Here is a 13,022-nt window from a genome sequence, read left to right as displayed (position 1 = left end):
ATTGAGTGCTGTTCCTCTCTCTAGGACAAGCTTATCATCTGAGCTGCACTTAAGTTCCAGGTGCTGACTGACATCTCTGACTCAATGCTTAAACTCAAACTGCCCTCATGCCAGTTTCCTTGAAAATTTCACCAAGTGGAATTATGCCCAGTGTTGGAGTGTGCATACATGATTGGTCCTATCGTCTCTACCCTGAACAGTAGTATGTGCTGCAAATTACTTATATAAGCCAGAGCATATATCCCACAAAGTAACAAGTGGGACAAGCAAATCATTTGTTTCTTCTACTTTTCTGTGACATTTACAAGGAAACAAACAAGGAACTGGTTTTCCTTTTCAGCATCAGCTTGGCTATGATGACCAGTCAGTGTGTAAACAGGTGATCACGTAGCAATAGTCTTTCCTTTCTACTGATATTCAAAACAGCAAGAACTTTGTGATAATGCCCCTCTAATAGGGAAAGAGATTAATTGCTGGAACCAGAAGGATCTGTGGCAGGAAGAATGGGAAGAGGTGGGAAGATGGACAGGAAAGCAGAGGAATGAAGAAAGTGCAGTGGGAGAAACAAAGGTCATAGGAATCAGGGTTAGGCACGGAAAGAGCATGATCAAGAACAGGAAAGTGAATAAAGGATAGGGAAAACCAAAAAGGCAATAGAAACAGGAATTGAGAAAGGACAGAATTCATTACCTGAAGAGGTAAGCTTAGGATTACTACACTGAAAGAAAAGGGTATAAAAACACATGAAATACTTCCTGATCCATCTAAATCATAAGAAAATATTTTCTTTTCTTTCCGTGCCCTCCAACTGAGCAAGTTATTTTGTTTCACACAGTAATTAACAAGTGCATGTGGCTATTTACCTAACAGTGTGAAGATTCAAATATCACAGGGTACCAGAGTAGGGAGCTCTAGATCATCATTCCTTTGATAAAAATTAATTCTGAGCTCAGATCGATAGTATGGACCACGGGATATTTTCTTGTCTGGTCTGGTCAAAGGACCCCTCCCCCACCTTCTGCTCCAGAGGTGACCTTTGAGGGAGATTTGATAGTCACGCTATTAGGAGATGAACTGTTTTTTATCTTAATTGCTTTTCTGTGCAAGTAGCTCTTTTCTACTTGTTTTGGTTATAGGAGCCACAAAAGAATGGTCTGATCCTCTGAAATCTTAGGAATCTCTTCTAGGGTTTAGAGAATGACAGACATTTTTAGTAAAAATCACAGAAGAAAATTTCAATTTCTTCCTCCAAAAAAACCTTGTTTTTATTAATTGAGTTGAATTTGTTGCAAGTGGTGATTTATTTTCCATATAAACAAATGCTGCTTCTACATTAATGCACAGATCAGCACTCAATGAAAAAATACAGCTGATCTGACTTTCTTAAAAGTCGCCTTAGACATGGAAATCTGTAATACATCCTGTCAGAGTTGTGTTACCTGAGCAAAGCAAGTAGTTATTGCAGCATTTTGAAGACAGGATGATGTAATCTCAATAATCTCAACACCACCTTGTGAAGTTCGTTCATTTTACTAGCTGTTCAATAGCAGAAAGTTACTGTCTCCTTCTGGGATCACTATAACCTTGGTCAGACAAGCAACTGCTCTGTTGACTTTAGGAGAGGATATTATTAGTTACTATTTGTATCTCTGTAGTACCTTGGAGACCTAGTCATGAACCAGGACCCCATTTTGTTAGGTGCGGTACAAACAGAACAAAATTACAAGAGAACAGACAGACAGATAGGGGTAATATAAGGAAACAATGAGACAATACTGGGCCGCATGATTGTCAGTGGTTTTGGCACACCAGCAGCCTAACTCTTGACAAATTTTGTAGGCATCACAGAAAAGGAGAGTTTTAAGGAGGGTTTTGAAGCATGATGAGGTTGCTTTGTGGATGTTTACAGTGGGCAGGTTGGGAGAAAGCATGAAAGTACTTGTTGCACACTGGTTAAAATTTCAAACATTACCAAACTGACTTGTCTTACTTTATAATGCTGCATCACTTTGCTGGTTAGTTTCCTTCATTTATCTTTTTCTTACTCTTTCAAAAATATTAAAAGTTGAAATGAAGAATACACCCTTCTTAGATGTAGATATGGGAATAATTAGAAGCATTATGGTAGCACCTTCTGAATAACCAAAATCAGGGCCCTATTATCCTAGGCATTGTAGTAAAAGACAGAACATGCCATAAAGAGCTTACGATCTAAAGTAGACAAGACAGATAGCATTTGGGAGAAAGGAAATATTCTCATTTTACAGATGGAAAATGAGGTATAGCCAGATTAAGACCAACTCTACTCTACAAACTTTTTCAGCATAGCTATGTTGGTCAGAGGTGTGAAAAGGAATGATCCCTGATCGATAAAGCCATGCCAGCAAAAGCCCTTAGTGAAGAGGGAGGATGGGGTGGTACAGAATGAGCTATACCAGCACAAGAGCAGTTTTGCCACAATAAACTGCATCCATACTACAAGCTCTTTGATGGAATAGTATACAGGCAAAGTGCTCTTACTGTAGACCTGGCCAAAGTGATTTGTCCAAAGCCCCGCATGAAGCCTGTGACAAAGCCCAAGAATTGACCATAGATACCGCATCCTAACCAGAAGATAATTCTTCTTCTGTTTATGTGTCTTCCATCCCTGCAGTGCTAGCTTCTTGAATTTCAACAGTAAGTACTGAGTCAAAAGACTATTAAGGAAACAATATCTTGGTTTTCCTTGTTGGAAATGGCAGATTTCAGTTCTTCAGCCACCTTCTTAAAGACCACTCCACCCTGACTCTTCCATTTTCATTTTAAAACAGTAGAAACTGTTTGCTTTTATTATTTTTTTTCTTTTAAAGCTCTGTTTTTCACACAAACCTTATTCAGAAGAAGGAAGCATGCAGTCTCCCCTCCTCCCCAAGCAAAGCAATTATAAGTGATGAAAAAAGTTTCACACTCCACAGATCTGTTCCCTGTGCACATTCAGAGTCTACGTGCTTACTTTGCTGACAACAACAAGTTTAGTCTACTTTTTATTCTATGGGAAAGTGAGCTGGATTCTTTTCTAGCTCATTCAGAGTTGTTAGCCAAGTTCTAATTCAAAGTAGTTTTATTATCGGTGCACAAGCCAGAAGTACATAGATTGATTTTCAGATCCTTGGCTAGGTTTGCAGCACAGGCAGTTAGAAAAAAACATTTTTATTTATTTATGAACTTATCTAATTTGATACAGAATTAACTGAGAGAAACATAGGGTCCAACATGTATTTTTATAGAGCCTCTTTTCAAAATATAACTGTAGTTTAATTTCCTGGCTGATATACAAAAGAATTTTCCTATGGACCTTTTTAGGGATCTAGCTCCTGCTGACCTGTGCTCCTCAACATTTCAGTTAAATAGTCTTAAGTTACACTGGCATTTGAAGTAAGACACTATTTGCGGGAGAAATAGCCTCGGAGTTGGGTACACTTGGAAGTTAAGAATGCTAAGAGTAATAATACAGCCTCCATTAGAGAACTTTACCTTAAAGAAGGTTAAACAATACTCCCAGTCGCTCATTTATTGGTGGAGGTTCAGAAATTTGCCATGTTGTTGGTCCCAGTTACAATATGACATGGCTAAAATATGGCTGGTTTTAGCACGGATGTGAACAAACAGTAACCTTAATGGGTTCTACTATCTTGCAATACAAAAGCTTTCTGGACTGTAGCGTACCTTCTGTGAAATAAGTGGTTTGTTGCACGGTTTAAATGATGCTTTCATTCAATTTTCCCTTGTCCTCACTGTTTAAAGAAAAGTTAGGGTGGGTAATCTCTTGGTATGGGCCCAAGCACCTGGTGCCAACAGAACTTATTTATATGGTACTTATTTATGATATTCATCTGCATAGTATGAAAGTGCCTCAAATACTGATGAAGCACGTTTCCAGCAAAAAGTAGCCTCAGAACACTACCCATATAATGTAGTATGACTCAAGAGATACAATCTGTAAGAACTCTAATCTGCTGAATTTACTGTTTTTATCTGTGCCAAGTTCTAACAATGGGTCTATCAGACTACACCTCTACCCATTCTGCTAATGGTGCCAGCCTCTCCACCCCAATCGTCTATTTCTTTACAACCACATCAAGGGTTACATGTGAAAAACCCTTCCTCAGCTGCTGACTCTCTTAACTCTTTCAGAAGTCCCACATCTTCCTTGATGCTTACAAAAAAACAATTAAGTCATCTATTATTTCTCACTAACCTTATGACTGTCCTCTCCCTTTTATGTTGCAGGAAGGAGCAAAATATTGGGTGGAAAGGATGTAAGTTCAGTAGCAGAGAAGCTGTATGTGGGGAGTAGATGGGGTAGGCAGGAGATGTAGTGTGACTAGCCTAAACAAAACAAAAAAATGCAACAAATATGTGCCTATTACCACTGATAACTTTTCTTGGAGGCTATATCCCTTTCCTTTGTCTTTCATCTGTCTTTTTAATGTAATTTTTTTTGCAAAGGTAATTGGCATATGCAATAAAATGTGATCAAATCATACTATAACACCACATCGAACAGTTGCACAATTGTGTTACACATGTGTAAGTAAACATTGCAGCAATGACAATCAGTTGACAGTTTGTCAGGTTTCAATTATAAGCTAACCACCTCACCCCCAACTTCTGGGGGAACTGCAAATAGAGCCTAAGAAGTCTTTTGAACCAAAAATGTCTCAGAACAAGAAGGAATTCTGAAATAAAATATAGGGTAAAAAATATTTTGTTTGAAGTACAATTCGCTGTGCCCTCTGAAATCTCATCTGTGGATTATAAATCTATTTCTTCTTGCAGATATTTAAAAAGGTATAACCACAGTGGTTCTCAGTTGACTAAATATACATCCCTAGTATTATTAAGCGATGTAATTCAGTCTACCTTTGTCCTACTTTTTCAAAATTAAAAGTATGGACAATGACCAGAGGGACTGATTTCTTTATACATGGGTCGGAACTTCCTCCTCAATCAAGTTGTGTATATTATGAACGAACTTCTCATTCACATACCAGATGAACCCCTTCACACAGATCAGCATGTTTATAGGGTACAGGACCCCAAGAAGGTGCCACCAAGAGGAGAAACAGCATCTGAGAGGGATAACCTACAAGATGATCATGCATGGGGGGTAGGGAGGCCAGAGAATATCCCACATATGAGTTGTGTATAGACAACATTCAACACTCCCCACCCCGCAATTATTGATTAGTAACTACTCTTGTTGGTGGCCTTATCAGTTTCTGAAGAATTTAATCTTTCATTATAATGAAAACTATTTCTACCCTTTATGGCTGCAAAGATCACCTGAATCTGACAGATGTAATGCTATCTTCCATATTCCTCAGAGATAGATTGAAACATCACCAGGTGTGAACTGTGCTCTATTACTTTCAGTAGCATATTGACAATGAGGCCAAATGAAGAAAGTTCAGTTGTCAACATTTAACTCTTTCACTAACAGAATTAACAGTTATTTTGGGATTATAATCAGAATTAGAGGATAGTGCAACCACTGCCTCCTCCCCCTTCCACAATTTGATCCAGACTTCTATATGAGTATAACGTTTTCTGCTTTCAGGTAGCTTTTCCTGAAGCAGTAACAACTGCTTTGATTATTTTATATATAAATGTTTACAGTAATTATTCCGTAATAGGGATTGGTTCATTTGGCCTAATGTTAGTGCAATAAAGAACACTGCATAGCTGAACGGTGGCATTTTCAGTAAGTGATAATGTTGACGGGACTCCCCTTTGGTTTCTGTCCAGTTCCAGGTTCGGACCTCTGAAGTTGAACCATTAGGAAGGTGGCAGTGGGATAAAAATCGGGAAGACTGGACTCACAGAGAAGCCCCATTCCCACTTGAAAAAACTGATTAAGTATTTAACTTAAATATCACCATTTAGGGCTTGTTTTTGAAGTCTCAAGCTTACAAACACTTCCACAGGTGAGCTGAAGTTACAGTACAACTTCAGAGTTAGGAACACCAGAGTTACTAACTGACCAGTCAACCACACACTTCATTTGGAACCGGAAGTATGCAGTCAGGCAGCAGCAGAGATATTTAAAAAAAAAAAAAAAGTGTACACTACTGTGTTAAACATAAACTACTATATAAATAAAGAGAAAGCATTATTTTTCTTCTGCATAGTAAAGTTTCAAAGTTGTATTAAGTCAATGTTCAATTGTAAACTTTTGAAAGAACCACCATAATATTTTGTTCAGAATTACGGACAACCTCCATTCCCAAGGGGTTCATAACTCTGAGGTTCTACTGTACTTTCATAGCAAAGCCTAAGGATTTTCAATTCATAACCTTGCTTTTTAACCTTCAAACACATATTTGGAGCAGTAGAGCATACTGTTTTACTATGACATATCCTTACGGCACTGAATATGTCATCAATGAGCCACAGATCTTGGGAAAGCCTTACTGGCAAACTTCTGAGACGTAACAATCTTGATGTAAAAAACTAACAAATTAGTGTTACATTCTCTTTTTAAAGGTGACCTATAGAAGGAAAATAATTGGATATGTGCCCTTTTTTGCTTTGTTATAATGTCTAAAGAAGGCTTTCATTATATTCTTTCTGCTTGTTTTTTACATTAGAAATTCAGGGCATGTCTAACCTGGAAGACAACATAAGAACTAGGAGTGAAAGTTCAGCAACTGAGAGGTGAAGACTGTTTAAATGCAATGACTAATCTTTTGGAGAAATTTTAGAATTATTTTTGGACTGTATACTATTTGGGGCAGAGATTCTTCCAACTGGACAGTACAGTTGTCCAATAGCACTTCTCACCCTTCCCTGCATTCTGGTTCCCCAGCATTTTAACTGTTCTTGCTAGTCTTATGATTTCAAGAATTTACCCCCTTATCTTGAATGCTTATGAAATCCCCTCCTATACCACAACATTACTCAGAGAAGCCATGGAAAGAATCTCCCTATGCAGCTGTGACACGCGTTGTCTAGGTATCATGAAATACAGCAACACTTGTTGGACTGCATTTCATGGACCTACAGCCCAATAAACATTCTCAGTCCACCAACATCCTTTCAGGCACCTCTACCCTGATATAACGCTGTCCTAGGGAGACAAAAAATCTTACCGCATTATAGGTGAAACCGCGTTATATCGAACTTGCTTTGATCCGCTGGAGCAGGCAGCCCTGCCCCCCCGAGCGCTGCTTTACCGTGTTATATCCGAATTTGTGTTATATCGGAGTAGAAGTGTACTACATTTACAGAGGCATTACACTTTGTACACTGGAATTACTACAGTGATGGGCACTTTACTGAAGGGACAGTCAACTTAAACTTGACAGAAGTGAGATTTTTTACACCTAATATTATTATATCTGAAGGATAGAGGAAAAACATTTTTAAAAATGTGAAGATGTGATCATAAAACCACAAAAATCTGCAAGAGAACTGAAGGACTTTTACATACAAAAAATAAACCAGCTTTCAAGTTTACCTTCTCCATTTACAGCACTGATATGATGATTTCAGTAAACCCAGGACTAAATTTGCCAGGGCCGCACAACATGGCAGGAGCTGCACAAGCTTCCCTACACAGCTCTGCCAAAGCACTACCATCTTGACCTAAGGCATCTTTGTTATTCAAGTGATTGGTCTCTATAAAACAGCAACTCATGCCAAAGTGAACATTTTTAAGATGTGGATCAACAGGATCAAGGATGGAACTAAACTTATTCTCATTTGTGACCCAAATAGCATTTGATCCCAGATTTCCACAAATAAAAACCTAGGGCAGTAAACCACTGAATTAAACAGTCAGATTCATTTTATGAAAAGAATGAACATTTGTTACAAATACTGTCTAGTCAGTTGCAATAAGACTGTACTTCCCAAGATGTTAGAAGGCACTTAAAATGTCATAAAATAATTAAATAAAAGTTATGGACACACCTTTGTTTTACCCAAATCTTACACAATTTTTGCTGAGCTGATAAACTCAAAAAATCTTATGACATTAGAATAGGCTTGATTTTGACATTGACAATAGTGCAAAATAATTAATCATGGTTATTATAATTACATAAAGTTTATATTTAATTCATCTTTGGGAAGCAGATGCTTAATAATCTGAATTCCACTAAAATGGCAAAGTGTAATAAGATCTCCCTTTTATTGACAGCTGCAGTCTAAAACATATAAAGTTGCATAAGTTTACAAATTAAACCACACCCAACTGAAATCTTTAAGAAGTATTTTGGGGCCATTAAAGTATTTTGGGGTATTAAAAGGCTGGTCTCAGCAAGAACGTGACTCAGTTTAACTGTGTTTAAACTATACTCTAGGTAAGAAACAACCAGCCTGATTTCACAGGGGGGAAAAACATTGTATAATATACCGCTTGTAATGGAATTTGCATCAAACTATCAAGTGAATGCCTGTTCAGACATGTTAACTTCAACCAACTCTCACCAATCCTGTGATATCTCCATCCTCCTCTGAGTTTTTCACTGAAATATCTCTACAAACCTTGCCATAGAAAGCTCAGTAAATACTTATGTTTTCCATATATTCACTTTTTAAAAAAGAATAAAAGCACTGAATACTGACCATGAAAAGCTAAGATTTACCAGATAGGCTTAGTCCTCTGGAAAGTAGTTATTAGCAAGAGTTAGGCCTTGTCTACATTAGAAAGGGTTTGCCAGTATAGCTGTATATACCAGAAGCATCTTATACCAGCAAAAGTGTTCCCCAACAAAATAAGTTATACTAAGAAAAGGACTTTTTTTTCCTAGTCTAACTGCATCTACCTTGGGGCTTTTGCCAGCACAACTGTGTTGGCTAAGGGTATGATTTTTTCCAGTCCACTAGCTATGCCAGCAAAACTGAGTGTACACTAGGACTTGGATACAAGGGGGCAGGTGAGAGGAGACCCCATAAAGCGAGAGAGATTCAGGGGCAAAACACTTGCGAGATGCCCAATCCCTACTGCAGGGAACGATGCTGGAATTTCTACCAAAATGTTTTTCTTCTTCAGCGGTTCCATTGTTACGGATACTGACAGGAAGAATCGAATACTAAATATGATGCTCCTATTCCCCCTCATCCCAACTGCTGGAAGGGAACAGGAGCTTAAAGAAGGGTCTCTGGTACATCACATCTACCCCAACCCCAATTTTCTCACTCTTCTTTCCTCTGAATAACTCCAGTTCTTGCCTCTCCTGCTGTCCACAGCTTCCCAAGCAGGAGGAGGAATGTGAAACTGACACAGAAAGAACTGTGTGAAACTGACAATTCTTGATAGTTGCTTCCCACAGGTTTCAACAGCAGTGAAACTTGTTAGTTTCACATTACTAAGGCTTGGCAAAGCCCGGAGCAGCAGCAGCAGCACAGGCACTGAAACAATTTTTCTGAAGACCCAAAAAAATACTGCACTGGTCCACATTTGGAAGGCCCTCTCTCACAGGCATAAGATATAAAACATTATTTTATAAATGGAAGCTTAAATTCTGAAAACATTGATGACTTAGGCCCCACACATGCCAGGGAAATCTTTCTCCTCATCACTCGTGAATGGCATGTGGAGCTTGAAGCCTTACTGCCCTGAATGTCTTTCCTTTTAAGATAGGCATCTGCTTCAAAGATTAACTTCTTTGTATGAAATACTGAGCCCTAAACCGTAATGTTATCTCAATAGTGATTCTCAACAAGCAACAGGCTTTCTAACTTGTCAAAGGACACACCAACCCTAAAACTAGTCCCTCATAAGCAAGACAGCAAAGTTGAAGGACCCTTATTGTTCACCAGTATGTATGTCAAAGAAATGCTTATCAAATCAGTTCTTTCAAAACTATTAATTTGCAGCACATCCTAAACACATCTCCAGCTAGTACAGTTCATGTTAGTTGCAGGAAAAAAAATTCTCAGCCCACATCTCTGACATTTAAAAAACCAAAACCAGCCAAGATTACCAAGTACGTCAATGGGCAACAGTTTTACAAGGGGCCTAAACTCTCCCACCCACTCTTAACATGGGAAATAAGACAGCACATGCTTCATCTATGTAACCTTTGCTTTGGTTCTCAAAATTGTTTTTAAAGCCCTTAATATGTAATTCAAACTTGAAATGTGTTTCAATGGTTCGCCTAGGGAAGCGAGCATGGAGGAGGCGGCTGCTATAAAAATAAGAAATCACTATCTGGGAGTGTTTGTGAAGCGACCCTTGGTGGGGTGGGGTGTTTTATAAATAGATGTGTTTCTTAATGGTGCCCTGCCCCAAGTGCTTTGGCGGCGGCGTGTGTGGGGGGTGTTTATAAGCATTATTAATGGAGCTCGGCTGGCTGGGAGCGCTCCTGGATTGTTACTCGCAGCAGGCCCGGGGCCGCTCTCGCGCAGGGGAGCGGAAGGGGGGGGGGCTGTCACCCCGCTATTCCCCACTCCGCAATGCGGGGCTGGACCCCTGGGGACAAGCCCCTGGTCACCTTCAGCCCCTTGAGTGCAGCATCCCAGGCAGGGACAGACTCGCTCGCAGAGACCGCCTCGGTGCTGGCTGCTGCCCGGGATGGCAGGTCCGGAGGGAGGGGGGGTCACACTCCCCCTCCCGCCTCTCTCCGTAACCCCGCGCGCGGGCCGCCCCCGCTTGTTTACAGGCCCCGGGGCCCAGGCGGCGGCGCGGCCCTCAGCGCCCTAGCGTACTCCGCCCCGCCGCCTCCCGCTCGGCCCGCCTGGCCCGCCTCCCCACTCGAGCCCCGCACTGCGCAGCGGCACTTACTTACCCCGCGGCGGCGGCCAAAGGCACCGGCTCTCCGGGGAGCGGAGGGAGGGCAGGGCCGCGCTCTGCGCGCCGAGGGGCCGGGGTGAGGATCCGCGGCGGGGCTGGGCCGGCGGGCCGGCGGCCTCGCTTCAGTTCATTCACAGGCAGCTGCGGAGAGCGGCTCTCTGGCCAGGGGGAACCAAGAGCTCATCCCCCCCTCGTCCTCCTCCCGCCCCCACCCCGCTCGCTCTCGCCCTGCCTCGAGCCCAGCGCCGCCCGCCGCCGACTCGCGCAGCGCCACAGACCCCGCTCCCCTCCCTGAGCGGCACACGCGCGCTCCCGAGCCGCCGCGCGCTCTCTCTCTCCTTCCACCCCGCTGTGTGCGGCGCGCGCGCTCCCTGCCGTCCCTTCGCGCGCGCGCGCGCGCGCTCCCTTCCTCCTCTCTCAAGCAGGGGCCCAGGACAGCTGCGACGACTGCTGGTACAGCCGCCGCCTCCGGCGCAGCGTAAAGAGCCCGGATGTTGGTTGAGCTCGGAAAACTGCAAGGGGGGGAGGGGGAGCAGACTGTTGAGCTATTACATCACCTCCCGGCTCCCTACTGCGCATGTGCTGCCCGGGGTTCTGGCGGGGAGGTGGTGTGTGTGAGAGAGAGAGAGACGCTGAGGGGGATGGGCGGTATAACCGCCCCGCTCACTGGGGGGAGAGACAGCAACACTATCCTGTGTGTGGCACCGAGCCAGGACACAACCCCCCCGCCTCGCTCTCAGGCGGGAAATGGGGGAGAGATACCGTACAGGGACTCCCCGCCCCGCGCGCGCACACACACACTCTCTGCCCCCCAAGGGGATCGGTGACCTATGCTGCTGTGTGGTGTAGAGGGGATCTAACCAGCGCAGCCTGATATGATCAAGAGACTCGCCTGCTCCGAGGCCGTGGCTGGGGACTGAGCGTAACATGCACGAGGAAACCGTTTCTCAGTCCCCAGAGGGGAAAAGAGACTGTACCACACAGCAAAATATACTCCCTGCTCAATACATACGCCATCCCCACAGGGGAGGTGCTCTGTAACATACACAAAAATCCTACAGGCACCCACACGCACGCACACCATTCCCAATAACAACTCCTGTACACAAGCACAGCTTCCCCCTCCCCCACACCGCTCACAGTAACATCTCTCTGACATAAAATATACAACCCCCCCTCCCCCGAACAGGGCTAACAAACTAATAGGGTCTCAGGTGGCCCTACCCCCGAGGCTCATGTGAGAGATGTCAGAATTGCAGGGAGGAGCTTAAAAGGAAAAAATCCAGCTCCCAACTAGTGAGGAGAGTAGGTCCTGAGTTCATCCAGTTGTACTTTGTCTCTGACTCAGCCCACAGCTGAGGACTTCACCATGAATATTTGCAGCATTGATGGGACCCCGACCCAGCTAGACTTCCTGGACATGGCAGGGCAGGGGGAGTTTGGGGGTCTGCAGGAGCAGTACATATGCCTAGGGAAGGGTTCCTGCTCATTTATGCCATCAGTGAGATAAGCAAATTCCACACCCAAACCCTGCAGATCCAAGACCAGGATTAGTTTCCCATGATCCTTGTGGGCAACGAGGCCAACCAGAACCTACAGCAGCAGGTGCCCAAAGAGGAGGCATTGGCCTTCGACCAGGAGAATTGCATCCCCCCACACAGAGGGTACTGCCTCAACATGGATGAGTACTTCCACAAGGTCATCAGAGCCCTCTGGAGGTTCCAGGGGCTGGAGAACCCCCCTATCCACACAGTGCACCCCTCCAAATAGAGTCTGAGAGCTGCCCCTGCTGCGTTCTGTATGGAGGGGGGTCCTCCTCCCCCACAACCTCTTCACCCCAACACTGGGGAGGAAGAGGGATTCTCCTGGTGGCTGGGGGGCCAATGGGAGAGGGGTGAAATATTCTATAGCTGTGTGTATATATCTACAGATAGCTATATTATGGGGAGGCAGATGATGGGAGCACAGGTAATATTTTGGGATGAATCAAGGCAAGGATTCCTCAGGCAATTGATGCACAGCAACCCTGGAGGGAGGCTGAATCAACTGAACCAACTTGTATTGGAACTGCACCTTTTCCTTAGCTAGGGAACCTAGTTAGACCCACAGCTTTACAGAAGTATTCTCAGGGAAGATAGGGAAGCATTCTGGAAGGGGTGGACTATCTGGGCTCAGCCAGAGGGATTGGACTGGTGTGTTGAAACACTTGGTCACTGCAGAGCAGAGGCCTAAAGGAGTGCTG

General features: G+C 43.3%; 1 protein-coding gene and 1 pseudogene across 1 annotated transcript in view; one reads left to right on the top strand and one right to left on the bottom strand.

Annotated features, from left to right (window-relative positions):
- The window catches only part of PPM1A (protein phosphatase, Mg2+/Mn2+ dependent 1A), a 45,658-nt gene extending 34,353 nt beyond the window's left edge, over positions 1–11,305 (bottom strand). Inside the window, exon 1 of the mRNA XM_039535435.1 lies at positions 10,776–11,305. The gene's annotated coding sequence lies outside the window, so the exon portion shown is untranslated. The remainder of the gene's footprint in view (positions 1–10,775) is intronic.
- On the top strand, positions 10,444–12,678 carry LOC120403100 (annotated as a pseudogene).
- The last annotated feature ends 344 nt before the right edge of the window (positions 12,679–13,022 follow it).

This window comes from Mauremys reevesii, linkage group 4 (assembly GCF_016161935.1).
Source record: "Mauremys reevesii isolate NIE-2019 linkage group 4, ASM1616193v1, whole genome shotgun sequence".
In the NCBI taxonomy this organism is placed as follows: Eukaryota; Metazoa; Chordata; order Testudines; family Geoemydidae; genus Mauremys; species Mauremys reevesii.
The sequence above is the reverse complement of the archived record's forward strand: the minus strand, read 5'-3'. Positions and strand labels throughout refer to the sequence as shown.